The following is a 16,977-nucleotide window of genomic DNA, read 5'->3' on the forward strand; positions in this document are numbered from 1 at the left end:
CGCATGCCAGTCGACTGCCATGAGCCCCCCCCCACTCCTAAGGCCCTTCATCACCCCTGACCGCCCTCTTCTTCTCTCCATCTGCACTCCCGCTGTATTATAGGAATGGCCTCCCATGTGACAGAATCGGGACAGCTGATTGGATGGTGGCGGGCTTTCGTTAGAACCCCAGACTTTGCCATTTCGCACTCTAATTCGCCGATGCGTGTCTTTCTGCACTGACGAGCGTCTCTCTGCTCCACTTCCTGTCCACGGGGGAGCTCGGCTTGGAGGTCATGTAGCGCCTCGTTATCCCAAGCAGGGACACCGTGTGCTTCATTACCTGTCTTTGCCTCACCACAGTGCGGCAGGCGGTCACCCATGATTAGCCGAGGCTTCGCTTCCTGTTCTGAATCTCGTCATTCAATTTCCAGTTCACTTAGCAGCTCGGATAAATACAGTGACTAAGTTTAATGTCACCGTGTGTTTAAATGGCACAGTGGTGGGGTGTTGTTCTGCTAGAGGCCAAGGTGACCCCAGCAACGAATACATCATTTGCTAACAAAGACGGCCTGATGGAAATTGGACTCCATCTGCTTGAATCACCCTGCAGTAGCATTGACTACGTTGCGTCAGGAAGGGTAGCACCTCGGTGTGCCACGGCAGGGTGAAAGGTCAAGATTTGTTAAGGGGGGTGGCTGCCAGGTGTGGTGGCATGATTAGTCAGGCGTATGCCCTTCCTGTGCTACTCCAATAGTCAGCCGGGCTGATGGATTGCAGAGCCGATTTTCATAAGACTCCTGAATCTGTGGGGATGTTTATATGTGTGTGAGGTTGTTCACAGGTAGGAGAAGATCTTTATGGGTATGTGAGGATGTTCACAGGTGTGTGAAGATGTTTATAGGTGTGTCTGAGTATGTTGACAGCAGTGAGAGGATTTTATAGGTACGTGAGAGGGCCTTTGCAGTGTTTGTAGCGAGACTTACAGACAGGTAAAACATCCTCAGTCTGCCACTGGATGTTTTTCAGGCTATAATGAACCCCAGTTATTGAGTTGGTCTTCGTTTTAGATGCTGGAAAGATCTTATTCTACTATTCTGCACAAAGAGACCTGCATAATGAGGCATGGGAGGAGGAGGCAGACTGGGGACAGCAGAGATGCACAGTGCGGCTGGGAGGTCGGAGCCCCGAAGGGCACCAACCAGAGCGACCGTTTTATTCAGTTCGGAAATTCCAAGTTTCATTCTGTCTTGCCATTGGACAAAAAAAGCATATCAAAGATTTCTGTGATGGAATTAATCAGAATCAAATGGAATACTGCCCTACTGCACTTCAGAAATGATCTGCCCTTGCACTTTGCGTTATTCATTACTTCTAAGCTCATTCCCTAAAAAATGGTACTAAAAAGGGCAATGTACAGGTTCAGGAAGGGATCTTTACCCATATCAGTGAAGTGGGACGGGTCTCACAAACCGTGGGTAACTTCATTCAACTCCCGGCAGTACGATGCTTCACCCAGGATGTGGCTCAAGTGAACAGGAGCTGCTGCCACTTCGGCTGGCTTCCTTAAACAGCACAGTGACAGCATCGTGATGCAGATCTGCGGAGAAGATCAGACATATACGGCTCGCTGCGCTGATCTTCCTACCATCTACCTCTTATCTGTAGACCAGTAGCTTCCACGTTTCCCATTTATCAGCAAAGGCCAAGTTTCTGTTCCTTGTATAAGCATGTATGTCTCTGCATCCATCCAGCCATCCATCTCTGGTACCTTTTCATCCAGTAGGGGAGACAGTGAGCATGGATCTAGTGCCAGGAAGTACGATTCACCAGCCTGGGAACAGGACAATAGTATAAGGGTCTGTATGTCATGTTTGTTTGACATCCTGGTTTTCTTGATAGTGGATGGTTATGGCAATGATGATATTGAAATGGACTAACAGAGAGTGTCACTGGTGATTAAGGCTGGTGTTGCTGCACAGGCTGTTCATACCCCCCACCCCATGATTTCTAGTTCTGTGCTTCTTTTGTTAAGAAGAACATAGCGATTCATCTCAGGGATGTTGGTATTTGTGGAGAGACAGCTGTAATTAGAGAGCTCTGAGGGAAGAGAGGAAGAAAGCGACACACACACACACACACACACACACACCCTCCCCTCAGAAGTGCATACAGAAATGAGGATGCTGTTCCCGGCGGTGATTTGGCCGCAGAGGCTGCTCCTGCGGGAGGTTGCCCATTAGGGTGTCAGGTTGCCTATCAGGGTGTCAGGTTGCCCATCAGGGTGTCAGGTTGCCCATCAGGGTGTCAGGTTGCCCATCAGGGTGTCAGGTTGCCCATCAGGGTGACAGGTTGCCCATCAGGGTGTCAGGTTGCCCATCAGGGTGTCATGCTTATGGGTGAGTAGCAGAGAAGGGGAAACCAGTTGAGTAAGAATAATAATTATTAACGTAACAGGAATAATTACTTTTAATGTCAGGCCACACAAGTGTTCGTTTCGTCCCCCTCCCCTGTATTTCTCTCTGTCATACATTCACCCACCACCGCCGCCCCTCGCACCACCCCCACCCCCACCCCCACCCCCATAGATACATGGCTATATGCTCATTTAACATCCGTCACCTCCTGCGGAGCCTCGGAAAGGGATGACACATGACAGTGGTGGACTTACCGTCTGTGCCGGGGGTGTGGCACACGCCACGTGACATGCAGTGGGAAGACTTTATAACTCTCTGAGGGTGGGGGCCAAATGCCATTTTCCTGGGCCAGTACTTCGGTCCTGCTGGAGGGATGTACAGTGGGTCTGTAATAGGGATGCACAATAAATCATAAAAAACCGCGAACTGGATTCACACCTCCATGCCATCTCATTTCTAACTGGATCAAAACAAGCGCTCCGACTTTTCCCCAGAGAGTCTCAAGCATCCCATAATTCTGCATTCTCTTAAAATGGCGCATTCTCTTTCCCACTGCACCACATACCTTACTTTGGTACTTCAAGAAAGTACCAAAAGTACGGTACTTCACGGTGTTGGTTTTCCACTGGCATAAATACTGATGCCAGCGCTGAATGACATCACAACGCAAGGCAGGTATTTTGTACTGAATTCGAAAAATGACTGTAGTATATTATAGGGCTGGCCGTTATGCGATATTAATACCAACATTGCATGTTGTACGTGCACAATTCTTACTTCACCAGTCAGCTAGATTAAGATCAGGCTTTTTCTCACTGTCAATTCTGTATACAGACATTATAATGCAGGGATTTTAGGTTTTGCTAAAACATTTTTACTTGTCATAAGAAGAAAAAAGCTGGTCAAGTTTTGCAATTTTAATTATTCAAGTCTCTGCCTGGGTCACATGTGTGTGGAGTTTGCATGTTCTCCCCGTGTCGTCGTGGGGTTTCCTCCGGGCTCTCCGGTTTCCCCCCACAGTCCAAAGACATGCTGAGGCTTATTGGCGTTGCTGAATTGCCCTTAGGTGTGCATGTGTGAGTGAATGGTGTGTGAGTGTGCCCTGCGATGGGCTGGCCCCCCGTCCGGGGTTGTTCCCTGCCTCGAGCCCGTTGCTTCCGGGATAGGCTCCGGACCCCCTGCAACCCAGTAGGATAAGCGGATTGGACAATGGATGGATGGATGGAAGATTATCTAGTATATGTACATAATCTGTACATAACTGTTCCCACCACTGTACACACTCTCTTGACTGTACAAATTGTACATATTGCACTTGCTACTCTCTGCACTTCTGATTAGATGCTAAATTGTATTTCGTTACCCTGTATTTATACATGTGTAATGACAATAAAGTTGAATCTAATCTAATCTAATATGTTTAAAAATGGGTTTAAAGTTACCTGCACTGCTTTTGCATGAGTGCTGCATGCATTCTCCAAAATGATCGCAATCATTTTCATCCTTGGTGTTTACATCACTCCTAGACGGGTCTGTGATGGGCTTGTGGGTAAACTTATGTTGAACTCCTTTTTTGTTTTATAAATTCTCCAATGTTTATTACAACAAAATCACATTGCAATTCTTTATTTCTTTTATGCTATCCTGATCTCTGATTCTTCTGACCAGATCAGAGTTAAAGCTTTCATCACTTCATCTGTCCACGCATCCATTATTATTTTTTTATTATTATAATTTTTTTTTACCCTGTTTATCGTTGTTTCTGAGTGCGCAACTGTTTTCAAGACAGTGTTGTATTCAGTTTCAGAGGCAGGCTATTTGCTATTTGCGTTTGACATTTAAAGCATTTCAAGTTCCACCCCAAAGTACAGAAGTACCAAAGATGTTCCCCACTGTAAGTTTCGGTACGGCTGTTTTGGTTACCCTAACTGAACGGCCAGTTGAGCATTTCCTTTCTGTTGCCAGAAGTTGATATGCCCGTCCTGCATGAATCATATGTTTAGGACAATCGTGTTTTGTTTTCTTTTGCAGTTGAGTACAATAAATATTTAAATTTGAGAAAAAAAAATTGTGATCTCAGTTCTAAGCGAAAAAATTATGGGCATGGGCATCTCAAAACATGGCCATCATGTATGTCAGGGAGGCTAGTGAGGTGAAGGTGGGGGAGGGGCATTGGGAGGGGCATGGGAGTCACATGACATGGGAGTCACATGACATGGGGGAGGGGTGTGGGTGTCATATGTCATGAGCATTGTGTATGTTAAGGAGACTGACTTCTGGGAGCATGGAAGCATCACTTTGGCCCCCAGGTGGATTTTGCGTTACTCTCCTGCTTAACCACGCATGCCCCCTTGCTGCTGGCTGGGTCCAGAGAATGAACGGCGGCTGGGACTGTCTGTCATGAGTCTGGGGGATGGTGGGCTTGGCTTGTCCTGAGCCCATCTGCTGCTGCTGGAAAGGGCTTCCAGAAAGCTGATTCCCTGGGTCTGGTGTTCCAGTGTAATTTGCTTGCCGGCCAGGCAGGTTGGGGTGGGGGTGGGGGGGGGGGGGCTATGGTGTTGGGCCATCATCAGCCGCCCATGCTGCTGTGACACACACGGACAGTGTAGGCACGCACACACACACATTGTCCATACGGCCGCTGCAGAGCAAACACAGAAATGTGATTAACGTCTTGGTCTCCAAAAGCTGTGAAAATCCAGAACAAATCATCTTTTGATCCGATTGGGCTGGGCATCCATTACAAAGCAGTTACAGTCCTCCTATAGAAGGCAATAGTGAGTTGCAGGAGAGCAGTCAGGCTCTGCAGCAAAAGCATTTCAACACATAACTAATTAAGATGGTGATCATGTGTACCGGGATGGATAAGCTATGGAATCCACCCCTAGCGAGGGCCAGCAAACTTAATGCCAGGCACTGATATGATTCCTGCTTTTCATTACCATAACACTTAGGAGGATGATGGGCCTTTGGGTTAGTGTGAGGTATGAGTGAGATGCTTCAGCATGGGGGCGGGGCTGCATGGGAACATATAATAGGAGTGGCTCAGAGTATCTACAGCGTGATTGGAGGGACGGTGGGAGGGCGGGGCTGCATGGGAATATATAAAAGGAGTGGCTCAGAGTATCTGCAAGGTGATTGGAAGGATGTGGGAGGGAGGGGTCATGGTCTCCATCTGTTTGATTAAGGTTTAATGTGTCGCAGCTGGTAATGAGAGCTCTCAGGTCCTGTCATTTTAACTTTTGTGTTTTATGAGTGTGGTATTGTTTACATGTACAGTGTCACTTTCCATTTAATTTATTATCTTGCTGGCTGCACTGGAGTAGGCTTATATTGCTTTTGTAATTTATTCTGCTTAGATAATTGACTGTTGGAAATATGGTGATCTACCCCTTTGTATCACTATGAATGATAAAAATGAACGTCTTAATAAATTGTGACACATCCCATCCAGCGATAGGCTTCAGGGCTGCCCATCACCTTGACCAGGACAAGTGCTTAGAAGACGAATGGATGAATAAATGGTGATGATGAAATGTTTGGCCACTGCCTTCATCCACTGTTTGGACTTTTATAGCAAGATGTCATTGATTTTGGGGGGGGGGGGGTGATTATTGTAGCGTGTCTATAAGGAGCCTTAGTGACGAGGGATGCTGGTGTCAGGTGATGTTGACGTGCGAATATGAAGGGAAGGCGTCATCTTCAAGGGGTGTCTGTGGATTGTGCAGCAGTCTCCGTAGCTGTCACATCCGCGCCTTTCCTTGAAATGCAATGGAATCCAGATGTGCTGCGTTGGAAGACTGGCGCACATTTTCATCCAGAGGTGAATCATTTCGGGCTTGACCAAACGGGAAACTTCCCCATCCGCCAAGCGAACACTGGACAGAAAATGCTATAAACCAGCCATGTGTCACAGCCGCCCCGGTCAGCAGATCTCCACTTGTGGGAGATTCTGGCGCCGCCAAGAAAAATGCAGAGTAATGGGATGTCTTATGGGGGAGAGGTGCCCGTTCCTCACAGAGAAGCAGACCCTCAGCATTGCGTTCTGTACTCCAGGCAGCTTCTATGTCTTCCTGTGCCGACAAAGCCACTCTCACCTGGATGCTGACTAATGGACACACAACCTCCTCAATGGGTCAGACCGGCTGACTTTACATCCCGGATCGTCGATCCTGTGGTACCTTTTAAAACGTGCATGTGTGACGATGTTGTACATTCTGAATAATTATTGCGGTGAAAGGTAAAATTGTGAGGTCTTTCGTGCATTGAGCAGCTGGATAAAATTAAGCCCATAATCTCAAATTCACTAAATGGCTAAGCTAACCTTTGCCATGTGAAATTCAATGGCATTGAGACAGTGTTCAGGAACCATCACTAAAAGAAAGACGTGAGGGGGCCTACCCATGGTAAACCCACAGTTCCTCAGTATGACCTCCTCAATGGGTCACATGACTGCTTCACAGCATGAGGGTATCATGCTTACTGACCTTGAGAGCTCTTCTCTTAGCTGCCTTGCCTCCAATCTGATTAGCCGCTCACCAAATGCAATATAATTAGCGCTGGATCTAATTGGCTGCTCACCTTACCCGATGTGATTGCCGTTTGATCTGATTAGCTGCTCACCCCGAGCAGTATAATTGAGGACCTCTTTGTCACGGCATACGACGGATCCCTTGCCTTTAATCCACAGGGGCTGGAGCGCATTGCTTTTTGATCTTGTGTGTCATTTGGGGGCGGCCATTAGCCTTTCTGCAGAGACCAGCGTAACCGTGGGTCTCCTTCATTCTTCTCCTGTTTTTGGTTATATTCTTCTGTTTTCTGGCACGATATTTAAATGAGTACTCTGCTTTCCCGGAGCATTGTTCTGCGTTTCCTGCCTGCATCGGATAAACTGGAGGAGGATTATCAGAAATGACAGCAGTTTGGCTCGACCAAGGCAATATCACCTGTCACATTGATATTCATTTCATCTGCATACAGATAAGTTGACTGGTGCAGCTGTCTAGCCCCTCCTACTTTCCCATCGTCCCCAGGTGGGGTGAGAGTGGTAAGCAGATTAATGACAAGCAAAATCGAGTAACTCCAGCATTTTGGATCTGAATGTTAGCCAAGATACAGACTTTGTCATATGCCTCTACACTAACTCAGTGACTGGGCCACCAGCAAAACCTCACCCTGACATTAGGTCCAATTAAACCTGTTCATAGCTGCCATGATGTGGGCACAAAGGTAAATTTGATGGGCTCAATAGGACCATGGATGTATGGATGCCAACTTGGGTGGAGCACGGAGTGAAAGGTGGGAGGAGCTGAGGATTCTGGGTGAAAGTTTTTAAGGAGCCGTGTGTCCTGTGGGCTGATTTATGAGGCAGTCTGTTCACAAACACACACACACAGTCACACAGACTGGGCTTCTGGTTCTGCTACATCTGTTGACACAGTCACACACTCGTAAAAAAACATGAGCTAATATCTGAAAATGCGCGCAAACCGAAGCACACACATCTCCACGTCCGGATGTGCTGGAATTTGCATCAGTGTGACTGGAGAAAGATGGAAAGCAGTGTGTTTGGGTGAATTTTTGGCCAGGTGTTTTGGGATCCATCCAGGATCGTTCTGCTCCTTGCAGAAGGCCGTATACGAGGACACCATGAACCCATGAACGATCTTTCAAAGAACACAGTAGCGCAGGAGCTCCGGGCCGTGCGAAACAGCAGTCACCCTCTGATTTCCAGCTCCTTCCTGGGTCTGCACCCCCTGACATAGGGTGTGGCCCCCGTAGCCGTCCGTGCTGCAGGCATTACTGTAGTCTGCTCTCCCTGTTCTTTGTAGGGAGGGGTCTTGTCCGTCTTAATTGCTTGGAGTCTTGAAGTTGGCTGTCGCTGAACCCTTAATTAACCTCCTGACAGCTGCAGAAAATCGACACCGAACCGCGAACGTCAGAGCCTGGGAGGGTCGACCGGACTGCGCTTCATCCAGGGGGTGGGTGGCTGGCTATGTCCAGAACGAGCGAGCATCTCATCTGTAAGCGTGTGCTCTCGTGTCCTTTTGGCGTATTGATGCGGCTCGTCTGAAGGTTGTGATTAAGTCGGGGTTGCCAGGGGCGGAGCGAGAGCCCCATCTTCATTTTGCAGTGACATTCTACTGTACTCATGCTGGCTTAGCTTGAGACTCTGTACTTTTTAACAATCCTCACTCTACCAGCAGGTCCGACTGCCGGCTTGCAGGACCCCTGACAGCAAAGCACACGCTGACAGTTGCATTGATTATATTTTGTGTATGCTCTGTCCAGAATTCCACTTGTAAAACACACCTGAACTCCCTCCCATGAATAGCCTTGTGTTGAGCTTAAAGCCTTTACAAATATTTTCAGCGTGACAGCAGCTCAGGGCCTCTGTGGGGAATGTGCCAACAACACCTCAGCATGAAATTCTGGGGGTCACTTCTGATTGGATGGTGGGGCTGGGGCTGCTGACTCTGATTGGTCCTGGTGCAGCAGTGCTGTTCTCGGTGGGTTTAATGGGCAAGAGTGTGTATTCTCACCTGTTGCCTTTTCTCGAGTGGGATGCGTGTCTACATGTCAGTCCCGTGTGCTCTCCCCTGGCACGTCTGTCACCTCACTGTGCCTTGTTATGTCCGTGTGTGAGCTATCCGACACCTCGTGCCGTGTGCCACTCGTGATCGCATTGGTTCTGTCTGTTAACACCGACATAAGTGAGAGCACATATGTTTTTGTTTGTTAGTGTGCAGTACTCTGCATGTCTGTGAAGACCTACTTAGGGATGTAGATGTTTTATATTCAGAGGCGCATTAACATGGCCAGCGGCCCCTGATGGTGAAGCTGTCGCGTCACATATTGGTTAAAAGCGAGATACATCATTTTATTTTTCAATATGGGGCAATCTCATAACATAGTTAGCAGAGGCCCCTGGGCTTTAGCCTGGGTAACCCCGAGCATTAAAGAGCCCCTGTATCTGTCATTTTCTTAAAGGTTTTTTTTTTATTTTAATGCTGGTTTCCTGAAAGCGAGGCTCCTTCTCGGGTCGGCTCCCTGCCAAAGACATTGGAATACAGCCTGAGGAAGAACCGGCCACGATTGCGCTTTAATACCCGACTATCTGCCTTTATTGCGGTCCCGGGCATCTCTCAGACTCGATGCGAGCGGTGCAGTCGATTTGCGTAGCGCAATAATGTTCACCTGCCGCGCCCCAATAATAAAAGCCGCATGTCAGCGAGCGAGGCGCAGTGATGTCGCACATTAATATCAGCGCGAGAGCGGTCTGCGTGTCCCACATGCCGGCCTGTTAATCATGCCGGCGCCGATGGTCTGCCGGTCCTGGAGAATTAGGGAGTGACCCAGGGAGATGATCGAATTACGTCTGAGGGGCGGGTCGTGGCGAGGGCGCAGTGCAGCCGGCGGAATCCAGCTCCGAGACGATGGAGGCTGAGGGGCATCTCAATGAGCTCAGTTTCTTCAGATTTCTTCATGTGCACTTCCCAGAAAAACCATGCTTTTGATCTCACTAGGATTAGGAGTGGATTCGTATTTCCCTTGGTATGTGACTGACCTCAGAACCAAAGCCCCCTGCCGCTCTCATGTCCTTCAGCAGCAGGGGGCTGATCTGCCAGTGGCAGTTGAGATCAGACTCTGCGAGATGACGTTCCCCTCTCTCAGTGTAGGACTTATAACCTTCCATCCATGCGTCCATCCATCCACCCACCCACCCACCTTTACAGCACTTCCCTGGCTTGTGGTCGCAGCGTGCATACTGGCTGGACCTCTTTTTCCAAGGTCACTGACCTGGGGGGATCTCCAGGCATTCCCGAGCCACCTGGGAGGTCCGATCCCTCCAGCGCATCCTGGGTCAGCCAGGGGACTTCGCCCAGTAGGACACGCCTGGAAAAACTCCTCCGCTGGCTCCCCTCCACCCCCCTGCCTGATGTCGTATAGTTGCTGGAGTTTCACGAAGGTCATGGAGCTGAGAAGGTGACGTGGAGTATGTAAACAGGGGCTGCAGGCACCTTCCTTAAAGAGGAAAAAGAGATCGAGTGTCAAGCAGGCAACTCGGGTGAGCGAAGCATCTTCTGCACCTGGTTTGGTTGAGAAATGGACGAGGGAAGATGCTGTGATCTGTTTTTCTGCCCTGGGAAGGGAGGTTTATTGCAGGATAATTGCTTGTGAGCGTATGAGGAGACGTCAAGTCTGACGCACATAAGGTGCCAGAACAATATTTAAGTATGTGTGTGTTAGGATCTGACATTTTACTTTATATAAGGAAATTGCTTTGCTAAACACAACTTATAAATGCTACTGTAATTTGTCTAGGGAGTGTGTGTGCGTGTGGGGCACTTGGGAGTTTTACACAAAAATGTTACGAGGGCAGAATGGAAAGCGATTGCTTTAGAGCAGGGGTGTCAAACTCCAGTCCTGGGGGGCCGGAGCCCTGTGTACCTTAGCTCTTTCCCTGTTCCACCACAAACGATTTAGCTTATGAGCTCTGTGTGTAGTTGAATCAGGTGTGTTAAATGAAGGTAAACCAAAAACTGTGCTCCGACCCTCCAGGACTGTAGTTTGACACCCCTGCTTTAGAACAACTAGAGGAGGCGGGACCAAGACATCTGATTGGTGTCATTTCCTGTAGTTGCATGGGCCCACCTCCTCTACAATCTGATTGGCTATCTTTCTGAACCAGTCATTTTTCATTCTGCCCTCAGAACATTTTAATGTAAGTAAAACTCCCATGTGCGCCCATGTGTGTGTGGACAATGCAGATGTTGGATTCCTGTGTTTTTTTTTTCTTTACAGGATTGAACTATATGTTGCCACATTGCCAGTTTGGACTATGATAGCCTTAGGGTCTTCCTGTCTGAATGACTTTGTAAATGAAATCCAATTTACATTTGCATTTACACATTTAGCAGATGCTATTTTCCGAAAGCGACTTACAATTGGGGCACATTTCAAACATACGTGCTACTGAGGAGCTAACTATGCATAAGGGCAGCTAGGGTGTGCTTACAATGAATTCCCAGGTATAGGTTTAAGCAATTACAGAGCAGGTGCTACACAAATTCTAACAAAGCAACGCAAACCATTGGTTCAATGCCAGTTTTGTCTCATTTCTATACCCCTGCCATAACTGTAGTGTTTTGATCTCACTTATAACAAGCTCTCTGTATGATCCATCATCTCTTTACATTTTACTCATTTATGTGATACTTTTATTCAAAGCAACTTACAGGGCAGGGATGGGTTATAATTTATTTGTGCTCACAGGGATTTGAACACACAACCATTGTATTGATGACACAATGCTCTACAAGAGTAGCTCTTCTCTTTCCTGTAACTGTGATTTTCTGTGAGGGAAGGGTGCGCGGACACAGCCGACACACCGAACAGAACATGCTGGAAACGCAGAGGCACCCTGTGAAGTGAGGGTGTTTTTTGTTTGTTTATTTAAAAAAAAAAAAAAAAGTCTCTGAGGGTGAATCTGCATGTGAATGCACGTCTACACCCCTCTTCCAGGTCATCACCGGAGCTGGTGCCTTGTCAGTCAAGCGGGATAATTAACGCAACTGACAGCTAACTGGAGTGAGGTATAACGATGCGGCCGCCCATTTGTGATTATTTGGTGATGCCCGCCTGTGGTTTTGCCTTTTTTTCCCCTTTTGAGTTCTCCACACCCAGTCGTTTCATGTACATCTGCTGTAATCTGGCAGCACAGTTGACAGTCGCGTCAAATGATCAGTTTTGCTCTTCGCTTGATTCGCCATCCTGAGCTTACCAGTCGCCCGCCGCGATCTCCAAATCAAACAGAGCTGCAGACTGGCTGCATGGTGCAGCCTGCAAACACAGACCCCCATCTCGTGCTCTCCAGTATTGCCAATCGGTACATTCTACCTGTACATCTCTGTAATAATAGAAACAGCTATCAAGTACGTTGGCCGTAGCCTTGTGTTTTCACTTGTGAATTTTGTCATCTGTGCCCTCACTCTGGGAGCAGAGGGGATCTTTATTAAGTGTCTGTCTACGCCTCGCTGACTCTTGGTACGCAGCCTGGCCTTCTGTGGGACGTGCCGTTGGCTCCCCGACCCTGATGTCATCATATTTACACGTTATTTTCTCTAGGTAACACCTGCCTGCTCTCTGCGTGATATTCGATTGGGTGACCATATTTTGGCACAGCAGGGGGTAATAGGTATGCATTTACTACGACACGAGAGGACTTGTATGCGTATGTTTATGCGCGATTACCGGTGCATCGCACACCCTGTGCTTGTGGTTGTTGAATCGAAGCTTAGAAGCGGTTGGAGCCCACTTTCTTCACAAGCGGGCTGTATTTATAACGAGACACCCACGCCCCACGCCGGCCACGTCTGCTTTATCCCAGCACCCCCCCCATGGACTCAGGGCTGACTGTGTCCCTGTGAGGCTGCAACCCGTTCATAGGCTCGCCTGAACAGCCGCCCCTGCTTTCACACTGGGAAGAATTTCCAGTGCCCCCCTCCCCCATTCTTTTGAATGTGTATTACTGTAATCGAGTGGGGGGGGGGCGATGACTGATTTTTCTTTGAATTTGAGCTGAGATCACAGAACCCATGCCAGATAAACCCTCCCGACTCCGTCATCCCGTGTGTGTGCGTATCTTTGCGTGTGTGCGCGTAGGGCTGCATGACATCACATCGCAATTTGTGAAATTCCCGCAAGAAAAAAAATGTATAAAACAAAAAAACGAGTTGAAATTACCTAAAGTAAACGATGGCCAAATTGAACTTATTATCTATCAATAGAGTGTGTCAAATAAATTGGTGGTGTTGCCCCGACTTGTGTCAACAGACGCAAAGCAGTGATGACAAATGCGATGTGATTATTGCGCATGTGTGCGTCGTGATGACGATGCTGAAATGATGTATTTGCAGCCCTGGTGTGTGTTTGTGTGTATGTGCATGTGTGAGTGTGTGTATCTGTTCACACTGGCATTTGGACTCCCCCCACTGATGTCACAGTTCCCCGCCCTCGGGGGAAGCCTGCCTCTTGGGGGTGCCACACGTGGCGTTTAAACTCGCTGCGGGCGCGATCTGACCAGGACATCAACGGGCTGCCTACGGGCGGCGCTGATGCTGTGTCGCATATCGGCTCTTTGTCACCCCTGTGTCCCACACTCACTGTGGATGAGTAGGGATCTGTGGTTTGGGCGGATGCTGTGGGGGGCCCCTTTTACGGGACACTGCCTTTACTATTTCCGGCATATTCCTTTCATTGGCTCGTTTCTTGGTGTCTTGCGTGGGGGCTGCCTTTTTTCCTCTGTAGGGGCTCATGCCGCGAGGTTCTGCTAGGTCTTCAACAGCAATCCAGCATGGACGTCTTCTGTGGAGCCTCCCCCCCAGCGGCGGTATTGTCATGCAGGCGGTGTCAAGCTCCCTGTGGTGTACATCTGATGGCTTAGTTTCCACGGCGATCAGCAAGTGCAGGCCGCATGGGTGGGAGAGCGGGAAGGGGGGCAGCTCCTCCATTTAATCTGCCCGTGTGTGTGATGGGCCAGGGTGTGACTGCAGAGAGCAGATCCAGCTGTTTGCCGAGATGAGCAGATTATGGAGTCAGGTCGCCTCCGGAAAAATGTGGCGATTCTTCCTGCGAGGATGGGAAGGGGCTGGAATCTGTGTTCGGGGTGGTGATGCTGTCCTGAATGCGACTGTCCCTCTCTATCTGATAAGAAGGAAAATAGCAAACAGCTGTCTGACTGTCTTTGAATTTGTGACACACGCACATATTCATCTTTAAGGGGACTCTCCATTCATTTCTCTAGGTATAACCTTAATCCCAATGATGACTACCCCTACTCAGCCCTAACCTTAACCATAAGTAACAAACAAAATACAAGTCTTTTGGCATTTTTAGCTTTTTGACTGAATTTACAGATATGTATAAATTTGAGGGTATCCTTGTGGGGACTGAACAAATGACAGAACTAAGAAGTTACAGGTTATATCACAATGTAATAATTACAAACACACACACACACACAGTCACACAGTGGTGAGGCCTCACTGTAACAGCACGTCTGCAGATTATAACAGCTACTGGGCTGTAGTGACGACATGTGGGGGGGCGTGAGGCTGGATGAGTAGGGTTGTTACACACGACCGGCTGCTGCATTATATTTAATGGTTGGTAGCATCACTTCCCTGCACAGGAGGGCAGATGCTGCTCAACCTAGCTGCTTCACTACCTCACGTCTTCTTTCGCCATGTTATTGGGGAATTCCTGTGCAAAGGGTGCGAGGATTGTTGCTTGTAGGAAAAACAGGTGCATTCTGTGTTATCTCCAGTGCCCCTATCGGTCTTGGGTTCGAATCGAGGAGATCTGAGCACTGATGGCTATTGAGTGCCTGGTTTTCGTTACCCTGAAAGTGTCGTGGAGCCTTGGATTGATGCATTTTTTTTGGTGACACACTTTCTACTGGCTGAAAAGCCAGCTCTGATGTTCCTTCTGTGCCCCCCCCCCCTCCTTGTGCAATGTCTAAATTTGGAAGAGTGGTGCCTGGGGTGTGGGGGGGGGGGTAATTTCCATCATTAACCCTGCCCGCACAAGCTTAGATTCTCCATCGTTCTCAGTTAAGACACCGCGATTCACCCCTCCTTAACTGCGAGTTTCGCTGAGTTGCATCAGTCCTGATGCTCTCGGGACGAAGCGGCCGCTGTCTCCCTGACGACGCGCGGCCCTTTAAGAATCCAAGCGCTGCCTCGGTTAAACGGCAGCAGCACCGCCGTGTGCTGTGCTCTAATCCCCACCAATCGGGATGAAATAAACATAACCAACAACTGAGGTGTTCCCCGTCTCCTGCTTGAAGGACCTCCAGTATGGCAGATGTATCTCTTTCTCTCTCTCTCTCTCTCTTTCTCTCTCTCTGTTTCACACGCACACACACAAAAGGAAGGTTTCGCCCAAAATACGAGCGGCCAGCAGCAGCAGACGTGAGCAAGCAAACAGCCGGCGCTGCTCTGTGTGAGGTCGTTGGGGGAATCGCTCCTGGCTCCTCCTGCTTGGCGATGCTTCTCTATCCCCTGGGCCCCTGGTGACTCCGGCTGTGCCTCTGTGGTTCCATTTGCTGTACCTCCGCGATCCACTGATTTGTTTAGCAAGTTGCGTTGTGTTCAGGGCCCACCCTGTGGTCTGCCGTAGGTCTCAGTTGGATCTGTAGGATGGCTCCTGTATGCAGGTGTGTGTGTGTGTGTGTGCGTGTGTGCATGCAGAGCCACGCTCTGTCACCCCTTTTCTGTCTGTTACTCCTATACCCATGCGCTTCAGGGGTCACAACCTGGTCAGCCTTAATGTCATGTGGTTTGGCCATTGCCATGGGGGTGTACACCCCCTCAAGGGGTCACCTTCTGCCCCTACTCCATACTGGTGGCAGTCCCCTGGGTGCCAAGCTGCCCCCTCCCCCCAATGGATGCCAGGCGATGCATTTGTGATTTGGAATAATCTTTTCCAGCCATAGGAGCCCCGTCATTTTTTCGGAATGCTTTTTTCCCCCACATAGGCGTGTTGTCTCACTGGTTTTTCTGACTTCATCGGCAACAAACTTGCACACATGCCAGTGACGTCTCTGCGCGATGATTTCACACGACGCCGGGACATTGGACCGCGTGCCGGTCGCAGTGCCCAAAGCCACCAAAAGGGGGAGCTCCAGGACCTCGGGAGCCTGGCCGTCCAATCAGATGCAGGCTATCGCAGCGCTAGGTCCCCCTAGGCAGAGCGCTTCTTCCTCTGTTGCCTCCCCGACACTCGCCGTCTTTCCTTCTCTTCCCCCCCGTCTCTCTCTTCTCCGCCGCGTACCCGAGCAGCCGTGCAGGGCAGGCTGTCCTCCTCGTCGGGGAGACCAACTCGTGGATGAGAAAGGCGCCGGGGCGTGAGCGCGGGTCCCCTTCCCTTTCCCACCCGAAGGGGAGTTACCCACGGAACGATCTAAGCGGCTCTTCCCGGAGATTTACCTGAAGAGAACGGTGGCCGCGGGCCGGCGGCTGGGAACATCTGTAGCAGCTGGAGAGGAGCTTCGTCAGCTGCCTTTGTGAGGGTGCTTTTAATGTTTATCGTGCGTGTGTGTGGGGATGACAGCGAGAAGCTCCTGGCTTCATTGCAGCATCTTTTCCCGTCTTTTAATTGATCCTGTGAAAAGCGGCAGACTGTTGATGTAATGATGCGCGCGCTTGGCTCGCGGGATGCGCGCGCGGCTCCCAGGCTAACCTTTGCATAGCGGCACTATGTATTTATTCTGCCACATGCCTCGGATTAACATCAGTTGAGTGCTGGGTGTTTCTGTGTGTCTTTGCCATAGGATGATATAAAGCATGCCTCTTTAACTTGCTTTCTGGAACACTTGCCAAAGATTTTATTATCGCTGTGTGTCCAAAAAGAAAAAAATATCCCCGTGAAGCTTTAAAGCTTGCCACTTTACGTCGTCAAGATGACGCGACTGGTCTTTTGAAGTATAAAATCCGGACGTCGCTGCTGGTAGCTGGAGATTTGTCCCGCCATCTGAATCGATCGCCAGGTACTGTTTCAAACGAACGTCCTTCGTTAG

At 49.2% G+C, this 16,977-nt stretch overlaps 1 protein-coding gene and 1 long non-coding RNA gene across 19 annotated transcripts in view; one reads left to right on the plus strand and one right to left on the minus strand.

Annotated features, from left to right (window-relative positions):
- Positions 1-16,977, plus strand: part of LOC111843415 (membrane-associated guanylate kinase, WW and PDZ domain-containing protein 2-like) — a 140,027-nt gene that overhangs the window by 21,202 nt on the left and 101,848 nt on the right. The gene's annotated exons all lie outside the window — the stretch shown is intronic.
- LOC111843406 (uncharacterized) lies at positions 1,198-16,937 on the minus strand. Its single transcript, XR_002838153.2, has 7 exons — positions 16,388-16,937; positions 13,563-14,102; positions 10,197-10,421; positions 2,651-2,782; positions 2,153-2,371; positions 1,751-1,813; positions 1,198-1,579 (listed from the first exon to the last, which is right to left on the minus strand). It is a non-coding gene; the product is annotated as an uncharacterized lncRNA (long non-coding RNA).

The sequence above is a fragment of the Paramormyrops kingsleyae genome, chromosome 3 (genome assembly GCF_048594095.1).
Source record: "Paramormyrops kingsleyae isolate MSU_618 chromosome 3, PKINGS_0.4, whole genome shotgun sequence".
Lineage (NCBI taxonomy): Eukaryota > Metazoa > Chordata > Actinopteri > Osteoglossiformes > Mormyridae > Paramormyrops > Paramormyrops kingsleyae.